Genomic DNA, 13,247 nt, shown 5'->3' with positions numbered 1-13,247 from the left:
GAGAATGTCAATGTGATCTAATGGTTGGAACACAGAGATTCAGGACAGCTTGGATTCTGGTCCCTGCTCTGGCAGTGACTCACTGTGGGGTCATGGGCAAGTCATTTCACCTGTGTGTTTGTCATTTTCAAAGTGGGTTCAGTATGTACTTACCTCACAGGGGTGTGATGAGGCTTTATAAAGTAGTTTGAGCATAAATAACGCCACTTGCCAGCTGTATAGTGTTTTTATTTTTATTTGACTAATGAGTTTCCCCTTACAAACATTTAGGTAAAAGCCATTATTTATTACTTTGTTTCAAATTTTGTTTTTCCCTGAACTGTGGTATTTATCCTGAGAATGAAAAAATAACAAATGTTATACAAAACTTCAGCACATCCCAGAAGAGAGTGCTACAGTGTTCAATATAGCAGTATGAACAAACAAATGATTTCAACAAACCTCATGCACATTCCAAAGCCATGAGAACAGATTGCTCAGTGGTTGATAAAATGCCTGTCCGATGATTTTGTAGGGCAGATTCAGGTAAGATGCAAAGTAATATTCTCCTTAATCTTTGCAGCTAAACATGAAAATGTGCGTTGTGTCCTTATTTTGAATCCAATATCCAGCTTTTCATTTTAAAACTCTGAAACAAAAGCTATGGTGCAAAAGTTCTTAAATGTAATTTGTATATTTTGTGTTGACTTGGCAGAAGTGACTACACTTGGAGGAGGAAGCTCTCAATTGCAACTTTAAAATAAAATCTTTACGGGCTGAAACTGCATAAATGCTCTTTTGAACATGTCATAGCTTTGTTGGAAACTGTAAAAATGTGTGCGTATATATATTTTTTGCAACAAGCTAGTGTGCACTGATTAAGCTGCAAGCAAGCTGGGAGGCCCAGTAAACAGAAGCAGCTGAGTATACCTGTCAGCTTTTCAAAAAGAGGATAAGTGTGATCTATCTATAACATCCCATGGGATACAGGTTTGGAGAGAGGGTTATTATCTCCTCCAAGCCCAAAGCTAGAAAAGCTCTGAGCTGTTCTTTGCCAGGAACAACTAAACCATCATTAAGTCATTAAAAACAAACCTTTTATAAAACTAAACAACACAGTCTCCTTCAGGTTTTATTCTATTCTTTCTTTCCCGTTTCTCTCACTGATTTCCTTTCTCTTGGTGTATCTTGACTACAATGTTATAGTTGGAATTTTTCCATGTTACATACTTTCATCTCACGCCTTGGCTCTTTTTAAGAACTGGAATTTGATAGTGACTGTGCTACAAGGGAAGGGAAGCAATGGGAAGGTTATCCCAGTGTCCAGTGAAAATTCCAAACTGGAAGGCTTAATATGGCAGAGGAGGAATGGGAGGCACTAGCGGGAGTCAAGTCTAGAGATAGGGGATGACTAGCTTCCATTAGATATGTGCAAAGTAGAGAGGGGCCCGCAGCAAAATCATCAATTCCAACATATTGAAGTTCACATTGGACACTACCTCCGCTGCAATGTTCAAGCCAAAAACCTAGGTCTGATCACTCTCTGACTCTGGGTAACTTAAGAGCTGGATTGGATTCTGTGGTTTTAGGCCCTAGTTGAACACAGATGGTACAAGTGTATAAGCCAGTTTAATGGGGGGAATTTTGTCAAGCTTGAAATGAAGGCTCTGATTTAGCTAAGTAGTTCATCAAACACACATAGTCTATTGGTGCCATTGTGCCCGCCAGAGTGACCATGGTTGATGGTGTTGCCCCAGGTACTGTGTAGTGAAGTTCCCTCAGTCCTGAGAATCCATGAATCTCTGAGGCAGCCCCGTGGATGGCGCCAGGTTGGATCAAGACATGCATCCCTTGGTGCATCAATGAAGAATTTGAGAGCGGGGTGTGCTGGGGTGTTTTGGTCCATCCTGGTGACATGGCTGAAGAGCATGCCAAGCTGCTTTTGAATATAATGAGTGATTGGAGGAAGGCCAGATCTCTGCCTGACTGTGACACTTCACAATAAATCAAAGCACTTTATGCTCAGGTACTTCAGCACTGGAACCTAATCCTAACCCTACTCAGTGAAGTGCCTAAGCATCTGCTTACAGTAAAACATGCATTTAAGCTGTTGGCTGCAAACCAATAAACCAGTATTGCCACTCGTGTCCTTCATGAGGCGACGAGACGAGGGCTGTGCCGTAACAAGTTTTTAAAAGGTTTATTTGTTTCTAAGTTTTGACATAGCCAGTGTCGCTGTAGCATCTGAGCACCTCCCAAAATTATAAAGTACGCACAAAGATATATTTATCTGCTTTTTCTCCAGCCAGCAGGGTTAGGATTTGGTTTGTTCTCCATGTATATTTGGTTTGGTTTGGTTTCCTTGGGGGTTTATTCATGTTGTTCTGTGGTGGTCTCATGGGAAATCTAGGTCAAAGAAAGGGGTTTGGTCATTTGCTGTGAAGGAGCTGAGGGTCACTGTTGCCTTTACTTGTTCCAGATTGGGCCAGTAGAGGAGAGAGCTGCCCATGCCGGTTTCTCTCTTCACTAGCAGTTACATTGTTATGCAGGAAGCAGCTGATGTGGGAGGTCATGATCACATGTGGTGAAGTGGTACCTCAGGTAACCTGGGCCAACCCTGTATAGGCCTTTGAAGCTGAAGAGCCTGTTGGTCACAGATAGGACCCTATAATTCTTCTGGTTTTCACACATCAAATCTAAATATAGACCAGAATTGCCACACAGGGCAATTTTAAGTCGGGGGCTAGACTGGGGAGGGAAGGGAGTGTTAACAACATATGCTGCATTTCATTTTATTGGCATGACTTACTACTTCCCAGCCAACCCAATTTTAAAAATCAAGATAACACCTCAGATAACAGTGGCTGTAATGACTAAAGCTGTGTAAAACCAATTTCACAGCAAGGTCTGTTTCAATTCAAGCCCTGAGTTTTGCTTTGAGTTAGGGCTTACACAAACCTGAAATCACAAAGCAAAACTTCATTCAAGCCTTGAGTTTCATGTAGCTTTGATACAAAGGCATAAATTGTACCAGGTTGTTTATGAATCTTCACATGACCTTGATGAGAGTTCAAAATTTTGTAACAAAACCCAGGGGAGTTTTGTGCGGTTTCAAGTTTAGTTTCAAACAAACACTGATCACAGCTTTAGTAACACACACCCTCATCCACATGCTTTGGGACAGAAGGGAGGAGCTGCCTCTTGTTTTGTTCCTTTTACATTCAGTTTTGCACATTTTAATTTACATGAAATACTCGTGTTTTCTGTGCCTTTGGCTAAAAATGGGCACAAGCCAAACACTGAGGTGTGTATTTTAAGCTGCCCTGTGCAGCTCCCACTCCACAGATCAGCAGCAGAGCTGAGAATGTCTGGGGATGGGCAGACAGGAGAAATTGGCCTCTCTACTTGTCTAAATCCCTGGATGGCCAGAAAGCAAACAAAAAATCCTGCCTCTACTTCCTGCTGCCAGTTCTGCCTACTTGACGATGGGACTGCAATTCAAGAAGGGACTTCAGGCTGCCAGAAAGGGCATTCAGTGCTGATGCTGCAAGGACACAACGCTGCTCTCACTTGTTTACAGAAAAAGGAATGATTTCTGTGTGAATTCCTGCCTCCCCAAAGTCTGTCAGATGGGACTCCACACCAAAGCAAATAGTGAGAGTTTGGAAATGACTACAACCAATGTGAGTCCCTGTAAGCGTGTGGGACTCACCCCTGTGGGGCCTCCTGCTGGTCGTCTCTGGGAATTAGTTCATCCAGCCTTCGGAGCACCCTCTGCAGGCCGGTGTCCCGCTGCCGCTTGGGCCCCGAGTTCCTCCCGGACCCGGAACCCTGTTATCTGGGGTGCTGCTCCTTGGTAGTAACCCCTTTCTCTCAGGGTCTCCCCTCCCCAGGGAACCCCCACCCACTATCCCCACCTCGCCTCAGTATAAGGCTACTGCCAGTCACCACTAGCCCTCACTCCGTGGGGCAGACTGCAGTATAAGCCACTCATCACAAGCAAGGGGGTTTTGGACCTGCTGCCTTTCTCTACAACCCAGTACCTCTATGGGGCCCTGAACAAGGCCTGTAGCCTGGGGAGTTGCCAGCCTGGAGCTCCCCAGCCCCTCTGGCCTTTCCCCAGCCCTGCCGCACTCTAAGTACCCTGAACTTCCCAGCAGCCAGGCCCCTCTCGCTCTCTGAAAGCAGAGAGAGACTGATTGCTCCCCAGTCCACTGCCCTCTTATAAGAGACAGCTGCAGCCTGATTGGGGCATGGGCCAGCTGTGGCTACTTCCCCAATCAGCCAAGCCTAAGGCTTCCAGCCCCAGCCCTCTCCAAGGGCTGGCTTTTAACCCCTTTCAGGCCAGGAGCAGGTGACCACCCCGCTACAGTCCCCATCACACTCCCCAAGTTCAGGAAGATGGTGCAAACCTCGGCTTGATTCAAGGGGAAGACAGAGGTGGATCACTCCAACTGCCTTGTTCATACACGACCCTAAATGGACCACTACTGGGGACAGAATACCGGGCAAGATGGACCATAGTCTGACTCAGAATGGCAGTTCTTGTGTTCATTATAGTGCTAGTGGCACCATTCATATCCAGAACTATGTTTGGAGTTGGGAGACCACCACAAAATTCAAGAGTCTGTAGAGAACACATATAAGAAGTTTCTTCCTAACTCCCATGAAACATCAATGTGTAGTTCCTTTCCAAACCTCATGGCTTTGGCTGAAGTTTTTTCACTTTGGGTTTTGAATCCCTGTAACACTGGATGTTCTCATTTGTCCATATACATATCCAATTGCTTCCTAAACTCTTGGCCTTAATGATACCTTGTGACAAACAGTTACACAGGCTAATTGTGCATTATGTGGAAAGGGCTGTTTCCTTGTCGTATTTAAATTTGTTACCCTTCTTTTTCACTGAATGTGCACTTGTTCTTTATTTTGAGAGGAGAATAGAAGTGCTCATGCTCTTTCCCTGTACCATCCACATTGACCAAGTAGATCATAAGGTACTGCTAACATGTCTGCTACTGGGACAGAGCCAGAGAGGATGGCCCAACATTACGGAATGGCTGCAATTGTTCCTCTTCAGCACAACTGAGATTGCGGTGATGGGTAATTGTTCTTTCTCTCCAAAGGTACTCACCTGCCAGGTCCTGCAGGGATCAATACTATCCCTGCTTCTTTTCGATAACTACGTGAGACCAGTCGGAGACAGAATGTGAGATGACTAAAATGTCAGAATGCCTGCAGCAAATTAGATCTTGGATAAAGAGCAGCTGGCTTATACTGAACCCAAGACCAAAGTCATGCTAGCTGGAAAGGGGAAACCCTTTGAAGGACTGGTCGAGACCTTATGTCCCTCTTCCACTGAAAGTGTATAGCCCCCATTCATGAAAGTGGTGGGAAGTCTTGAGATCCACCAAGTAGCATCAGTTTCTAGAAGTGCCTTTCACCTCCAGCTTGCTGGAAACTTGGTCCCTTCTTCACAGATGAAGACCTGGGCACAGTCACAATGCATTCATCACCATCAGGCTGGATTACTGCAATTTACTGTGTCTAAAGCTGAATGTTGAGACAATGCAGAGGCTCCAGTTCATATAGAATATAGCTGCTCACTTGATCCATGTCTCAGGCCTCTGTGAGCACATCAGGCTTGTGCTCAGGAGTCCCTTCATTCACTGCCAGGGAGCTTCTGATGCCATTTTAAGCACTTGGTTCTAATTTTCAAAACAATAAATGGCTCAAGCCCCAGCTACATTAAAGACCAAATTTCGATCTATGACCCACTGGGACAGCTGTGCTCCTCTGGGACAGTGCTGATCACAGAGCCCAGGATGAAGTGCCTGAGAACTAGGGATAAGGCACTCTTGGTTGAGGGGATCCAGATCTGGAACAAACTTCCCAAGAAGATCAGGTGAATCCAGTGCCTGACCGTCTTTAGAAAGTGCTGCAAAACCTTTCTCTTCCAGAAGCCTTCCCATCATGCCTTTTAGCCAATAAACACTCACAAAAAGAATGAAATAAAATCTCAAAAATCAAAAGTCCAATCCCAAGCAGAGTTTTTACCCCCAAAAGGGATACTCTGTAGAGACTACTAGGAACTTGGCAATTGCTATTTATTTTTACATGGAGGCTCTGAGATACTAGGATGGGCAGCAGCATAAAATTATGAAATAGATGTAAGCCCCTTGGGGTAGGGACCATCTTTTTGTTCTGTGTTTTACAGCACCTAGCACAATGGGGCCTGGTCCATGACTGGGGCGCCTAGGTGCTATGATAACACTACTGAAAAATATTTTGTGTCGTGTCCCCTCCAATTTGACTCTTTTTCTAAGGTAAATGCTCCTAATCTTCTCAAGTTATCTCCATATGGAAGATGTTCATGCCTCAAATCATTCAACACCTGCCTGTGAACCAGTCCCTCTGAATTTTTTTTTTAGTATAGGAAGACCAGAATGCAATATAGTAACTGGGTCACAGGTACGGCTGCACCACTGATTTGTATGATGTTACAATTTTCATTATTGTTCCCTATCCCCATCCCTATGCATCCCAACACACTGGATAAAATTCACACACGTGCTACAGTATATATTGGAGGTTAGTTATGCAGAGGAGAGTAATAAAATCAAAGGTTTGCAGCATCCTCAGATGTTCAACGAAAGGTTTCTCAAAACCTAAAAATAGCTTCTTAGAGTTGGGGAGATTTCAGGCCAGGTTTGCATTTTTTAAATTCTTTTGCTTTCTGTAACGGGCCAGTGTGGCTCCCCTCCTCCCCTGGGAGGGTTGAGCCCCGGACACTGGAAGGGGCGGGGCTACAGAGCAGTGAGCCCGCCCCTAAGAGGGTCAAGCGGCGACCTGGAAGCATAAAAGCCGGCCACCCAAGCTCAGTTGGAGCCCAGCCACCGCCGGGAGCGGACCTGCCCGAGAGGGCTTGGGACTGGGAAGCTGCTGGGGCCCAGAGCAATTGCTTGGACAGGCCGGAGCTTCCCCTTGCTCGATACTGGGAGGACCCGCCGGAGCTTCCCCGCGCCACCTACGAGGAGGAACCGCCGGAGAGGTCACCTCTCCCTTGCTGTTACCCTGAGGAACCCCCGGAGCAGAACTGGCCGGACTTCCCCGAGGAACTGCCGGATCTACCCCCCAGCCCGGGCTGCGAAGAGCCCATGCTGCTGGACTTCCTGGGAGCAGACGCCACGGACCAGGTAGGCCAAGAGGGGGAAATTGGAAGTGACCCGGGGTCAGCCGACCCCCGTCAGGCTGTGGATCAAACAATGCCCATGTCAGTGTGTTGCGGTCAGGATCCCCACTGACCGTCGGCGGTAATAGCCGCTGCCTAGGGCCCCGGGCCGGGACGCAGTGGAGTGAATGGGCCTGCGTCCCCCCTGCCACCCCACTCACGGGTGGCAGTCTTCCCCCTCACCCCAGTGCTCAGCCTTGCAGCAGAAGGCCTGAGCCCTAACTGACTCTTATATTGTTGCTCAGCCTTGCAGCAGAAGGCCTGAGCCCTAACTGAGTCTTACATTGTTGCTCAGCCTTGCAGCAGAAGGCCTGAGCCCCTAGCTGTCTGTTGATAGTGTGGCTCAGCCTTAAAGGAACAGGGCAGAACCCTCGTAAGAATGACGGGCCGGTGTGGCTCCCCTCCTCCCCTGGGAGGGTTGAGCCCCGGGCCCACACGTTTACACTTTCCCTTATTTGGACATGCAAAATGGAATCCAGCGTCCCCAGGGATTCAACTGTACTGGGGTTGAGCTGTGTTGAGATGAAAGTAAATGCTTTCTATGTCTTAGACACATTGCTAAATATGGGCTGTGTTAATAACAAATGAATCAGTTTTCTGGCAGAGTTGAATACAGTTTTCCAATGTCTCCTAAGTTAAGAAAGGCAGCAGCTCTTTTCTGTCAAACTAGGTAACCAGAGAGCAATTCTATCCAGAACTGGGGAACTATGCTGTTCACAGCAACGGCAAAGCTCTCGTTGACTTTAGTGAGAGCAGGTTTGGGCCGAAGACTGATACAATTATATAAAGGAAGATTTAAAGCTAGACTGGACAAACCAAAGAATCAGGCTTTTATTATTAACTGGCTCTTTTGATCATATTACTTTTTAAATGTTTAAATGTAAACAGCTAACTTAAGTTTGAAAAATAGAAGCTGAGGGAAACAGCAAGCTTCCACAGAGAGCTCAGAAATCTTTCCAAATAAAATATTTGTTTTTCCTCACTTTCCCTTTTCAAAAAAATGTTCTGCACCTTTTCCTTGGAAAAGAAAGGGAGAAAAAAATAAAGGATTGGGGCAATTTATTCCAGAGTGGTTAAGCACTGGAATAAATTACCTAGGGAGGTTGTGGAATCTCCATCATTGGGGATTTTTAAGAGCAGGTGGGACAAACATCTGCCAGGGATGGTATAGATAATACTTAGTCCTGCCATGAGTGCAGGGGACTAGACTATATGACCTCTCGAGGTCCCTTCCAGTTCTATGATTCTATTGCTAATATGTCTCATTTGCATGCCAAAGTCAAAATTTTCAGAAGTGGCCACTGATTTTAGGTGCCCAACTTTGGCACATCTTGATTTTTGGGGGTTTGCTGAACATCTGAAGGTCTAAATGATTTCAAATTGAATTATGTATGGTTCAGTTCTTGCTAAAAATGATGTTCCAGGCATTTTAAGTTGTGCATGTAGAATCAATGACTGCTTTTGGAAATTTTTGCCTAAATTTAATGGCATGTCTGGTGTTCCCGTTATTCCTTTTGTCATCTGAAGGCAAATTGCTATTACAAATGGGTAGCTGCTTGGGACAGGTGTCACCATACACCACAACAATTGTTAACTTGAAATATGTGTTCTGGCCTGGGCCAGATATAGATAAGCGCATTGGATGGTTGAAGGTAAGAATGCCCTAAGTTTTAGAGTAGCAGCTGTGTTAGTCGATATCAGCAAAAACAACGAGGAGTCCTTGTGGCACCTTAGAGACTAACAGATTTATTTGGGCATAAGCTTTCGTGGGCTAGAACCCACTTCATTATGCCCAAATAAATGTATTAGTCTCTAAGGTGCCACAAGAATGCCCTAAGTGTGCAGTTTGAAAGGGCCTTGGATTTTCATCTTTCATACTTTCATCATGCATCCAGCACAGAAAGGCTTCCTCCTGCTGTTGTGAGATGCACTTTTTTTTTGGTCCCCCAGCTACCCATTCCAGCCAGAGACAACCTTACATTTTAGGCCAGTTAATACATCTTCTCATGCATTCTGGGGTGTATAAGTTTGCAGGGGTGGGAAAGCAACTGGGATGTGGCACATACATTACTTCACACAGGGTCAAGCTGTGCATCAGAAATGAAACCACCTCTGTAATTCCCAATGGGTTTTTAGTGAACTTCAGTTACACAGTTACCAGCTCTCTGGAATTTCAGTTTCTCCATATGTGCTGCCTCTTTTCTGTTTGTGAGCACAACCCACATTCTGGAGACACTTAGCCAGGCTTTCTCCATGCAGCCTGGCTGTGCCCACATATTGAGATGCAGTGAGACAATGCTTGGATTCATTTCTGGAATGTTTAAGGCATGCCATCAAACCCACTCCTACTCTGAATTTGTTTGGAGAAGGCACTCACAAACCAAAGGGCCTCTCTGCCTCTGATAAACGTGTGTCTTTACGGCTAAAATATTTATGGGGTGGAATGTGCCTCCCTTTCAACATTTGACCTGTGATGAGAAGCTATGTTTGAAGCATTGTTTTAGGAGAAAATAGGATTGAGTGTCCATTCATAGCCCAGAGGTTTTGTATGATACATTGTGAGTGCTCCTTTATAACATGCAAGCTTCTTTACTGTCATTTAATATATTTATTAGCAAAAAACACTGAAGCTTTTATACAAAGTCATCGGACATAAACGTCCTCGCTGAGCCCTGGTTCAAATCCCTTCAAGTCAAGTCTAAGTGTTTTGTTTTCTTTTGTTTTAGCAGCACTGCTGCTAATTGTAGGCAGTCTTAATAGGTATCCTGTATCTATTATCCTTTTACATGCCCTCCATCTAATGGAGTGATGGGAGCAGTTCCATCTCCACAGCCCATCAGTGCCACTTTCTGTCAGCGAAAGGATGACACTGGAGAGGAAGAAATCCAGGTTGAGTTATAAGTATGCTCCTCAGACAGCTACAGCTGAAAACACCACAATGGGAGAAACAATTGGAATGAAGCTGAAGGAATTATCTGATGGAAGGAGGATTGCTACAGTGTGGGGGGTCTTACAGGGTGGGAAGTAGATTGAGGGAAGGGAATTAGGGCTTGTCTACACATAAAAGTTCAGATTAATGGTAGAGTGTGAATTTAAAGTGGAATATCTTTTCTAGAATAGCTCCATGTAGACAATGCCTTATAGGGTTTTTTGAAGTTGAGATAGATGGAAGAAATGAGCAGAAGGAGGGAGAAACATGCTTTCTCCTTGGAAACAATAATACAGGTTTAGGAATATCAGATTGTAGCTACATTTAGTCAGATACAATAGCCATCAGTCAGCTGCACTCATAGGCTATGTCTACATTGGCAATTGAATGACAAAACTTTTGTGTTTCAGAGGTGTTAAAAAAGAAACCCCCCGAAAGACAAAAGTTTTGCAGCAACAAGTGCCAGTGTGAACGGCACGTTGTTGGCAGAAGCGCTCTCCTGCCGACAACGCGAACGCCGCTCATTGGGGGTAGAAGTTTTTTGTCGACAAGAGAGCCAATGAACAGCAGCTACACTGCGTGCTTTTAACGGCACAGCTGTGGCAACACAGTCATGTCACTAAAAGCTGTGTAGTGTAGACATAGCCATAGTGTAAGGGACAAAACTCACAGTGCTTGAGGCTCTGAAACAAACCTGGCTTCCAGTCCACTGGCCTCAAGTGGCAACTATGAATAAGGCACTGGAGCAACACCAAGTTAAATGTGGCACATTAACTATGGTTACAACTACAGCTGGTGAAAAAAAGTTTGATGGAGCAGATTTGTCCAAAACAATGCATTTGTGTCAAAATTGAAACTTTTCATGGGAATGTGTCTCTTCCAAGGACATTTTTTATGGGAAAAGAGAATGATTCATTTACACGTTCTCAATTATTTTTGGTAATGTCAGACCAATTTGTTTTGATAAGATAAAAATATTTCATTTCAATAATGTGTCATTTTGATAAGGTAAAACCTTTCATTTTGACTTTGTCGTGTCAATTTTTTGACTTTTACTGTATTACAACAAAAATACAATAGTATTTGAATATAACAGAAAAGTCAAAATGATGATGTTGAAACAATGTTTTACTTTATCAAAATGACATTGTTTTTACTAAAATAAAATTATTTGACATTATGTACTCAAGATGTTTTGATAGGACTAAATCAAAATTCAGGTTTCTGGCCAGCTCTAGTTATGATGAAATCTCTGTGTCTAATGTATTTAATCTAAAGTGCATTCAGTGTTTTTGTTTGTTTGTTTGTTTGTTTGTTTGTTTGTTTGTTTGTTTGTTTTAAATGGTAAGGGTCAGACATGGCAGTTTGGCCTAACGAAATATGAAAAAATGCAATACTAAGGGAGCCAGAGGAAGACAAGGATAATGACATGTTAATCTTATGATAAAGCACTTAGCCTTTGATGGGGTCAGGTGGGGTGGGGGATAGCAGTGGGACTCACCCAAGTTCCGCCTACAGAATGTGCTCTGCCTATCTGAGTGATGAAAATTTGCTGCTGCTCACTGTATCTTGTGCCAATATTTAAAACAGGACTGTGTTGATGCTTGCCTCTCCTAGGCTCCTTGAGCTCTGTTCCACCGCAGTGGAGATTCATATGCCCAAGGGCTCTCCTAGGCTCCTTAGATTTGGTTTGCCTCTTAATTGGGTGAGGAGGAAATAAGTGGTGGTATCTTACACACACCGCCCTCTTGCAGAACCAAATTGAGATGTCACTCACAGTGAATTGTGCAGATCTGTGACCCTCACCTTCCCTTCTTATATAAGGAATGAAATTGTTAGACAGGTTAACATTTAAATAATCATCACTGGACCTCTGAATAAACTTCTTTCTGAGAAAAATGTGACAGTTCACTCTTCTCGGAGTTCTTGTGCCGAGGTTTCTGCAGGATCCTCTGTACATTGGTGACATGATGGGGGAGGGAGTGCATTTATTTGCAACTTTAACAGTTAGAGATGTTTTAAAAATGATAGCTGAGACTCTGGAGAACAAACAATAGCTTTGGGGAGGCATATACGCAAGCTCTGGCCTTTAAACAGTAAATAATTAGCACCAGGGCAAAATGGATGCAATCTTTTTTTTATTAATGGTTCCTTCTAATTCACAATCCTTCTCAGTTTATGCTCAACTTGCTTAAAATATACATAGAACATGAGTGAATTGGTGCTTGAGGAATGTCTTAATGGATGGAAAAATCAGGAGATTAGAAGATTAAATCATTAACATATTTCTCATGGGAAATTAATAGTGAGAGATGAGAAGTGAAGTGGGAATCAGAACTCATTGAACTACATACCTAATTTTGTAATAACTAAGAGCCAGTTCCTGAGAGGTACTGAGCACCCACAACTGCCAGTGGATCAGCCCCCAGGAGACTAGAAAAATATTCTGGGATTATGAGTGTGGAGAAAAAACATTAGGGCCTGAGAAAGGGCACATTTCTCCAACGGCGTTTGAGAGCTACTTTCCTCTCTCTATTCTCATCTTGCATAAAAATGCTTGAATTGGAGCCAATCTGCGGCCACTTGAATGCCAGACAATATTGCATATTTCACATGTGCCAGCTTTCTGGTTTTGTGTTAGTTTTTACTGGTTAGGTCCAAAACTGAGGCTTCGTTTGAAAAAGGGAGATCTGGGGTTATGAACCTTCATATGACTAGAAATGGTTTTCTGTTCATTTTTTCCCCTTTTTTAAACATACCCCTTCAACATTGGGACCCTAAACAAACCAACATTGACTTCGTACAGCACACCCACAAAGTGAAAAGGACTGTAAGCAAGAGCCAAAAGGACTGGCCTGGTTTCAATGCCTGTGAAATACAAAAAGTAAAGAAACACCATCAATAATGACAAAAATGAATTTTTAATAAGAGTTTTTAGTAAACTAGGGAATTCTATATAAACGGGTAGTAGCAGCAGTGAAGGAGTGAGCTGAGACCACATAGTTAAAAAAAAAAAATCCAACACACTTTAATGCAGCCAAAGTCCTCATATGCTACTGTGCCTGCCTCCCATGCATTTTGTAACAGGTGGTCCCACCCTCAAAAGAA

The 13,247-nt window shown here is 43.9% G+C and overlaps 1 protein-coding gene across 1 annotated transcript in view; it reads left to right on the top strand.

The window, feature by feature from the left end:
- The first annotated feature begins 491 nt into the window (after positions 1–491).
- PHLDB2 (pleckstrin homology like domain family B member 2) overlaps positions 492–13,247 on the top strand; it is a 172,597-nt gene continuing 159,841 nt past the window's right edge. Inside the window, exon 1 of the mRNA XM_039535539.1 lies at positions 492–525. The gene's annotated coding sequence lies outside the window, so the exon portion shown is untranslated. The remainder of the gene's footprint in view (positions 526–13,247) is intronic.

The sequence above is a fragment of the Mauremys reevesii genome, linkage group 1 (assembly GCF_016161935.1).
Source record: "Mauremys reevesii isolate NIE-2019 linkage group 1, ASM1616193v1, whole genome shotgun sequence".
NCBI lineage: Eukaryota > Metazoa > Chordata > Testudines > Geoemydidae > Mauremys > Mauremys reevesii.
The sequence above is the reverse complement of the archived record's forward strand: the minus strand, read 5'-3'. Positions and strand labels throughout refer to the sequence as shown.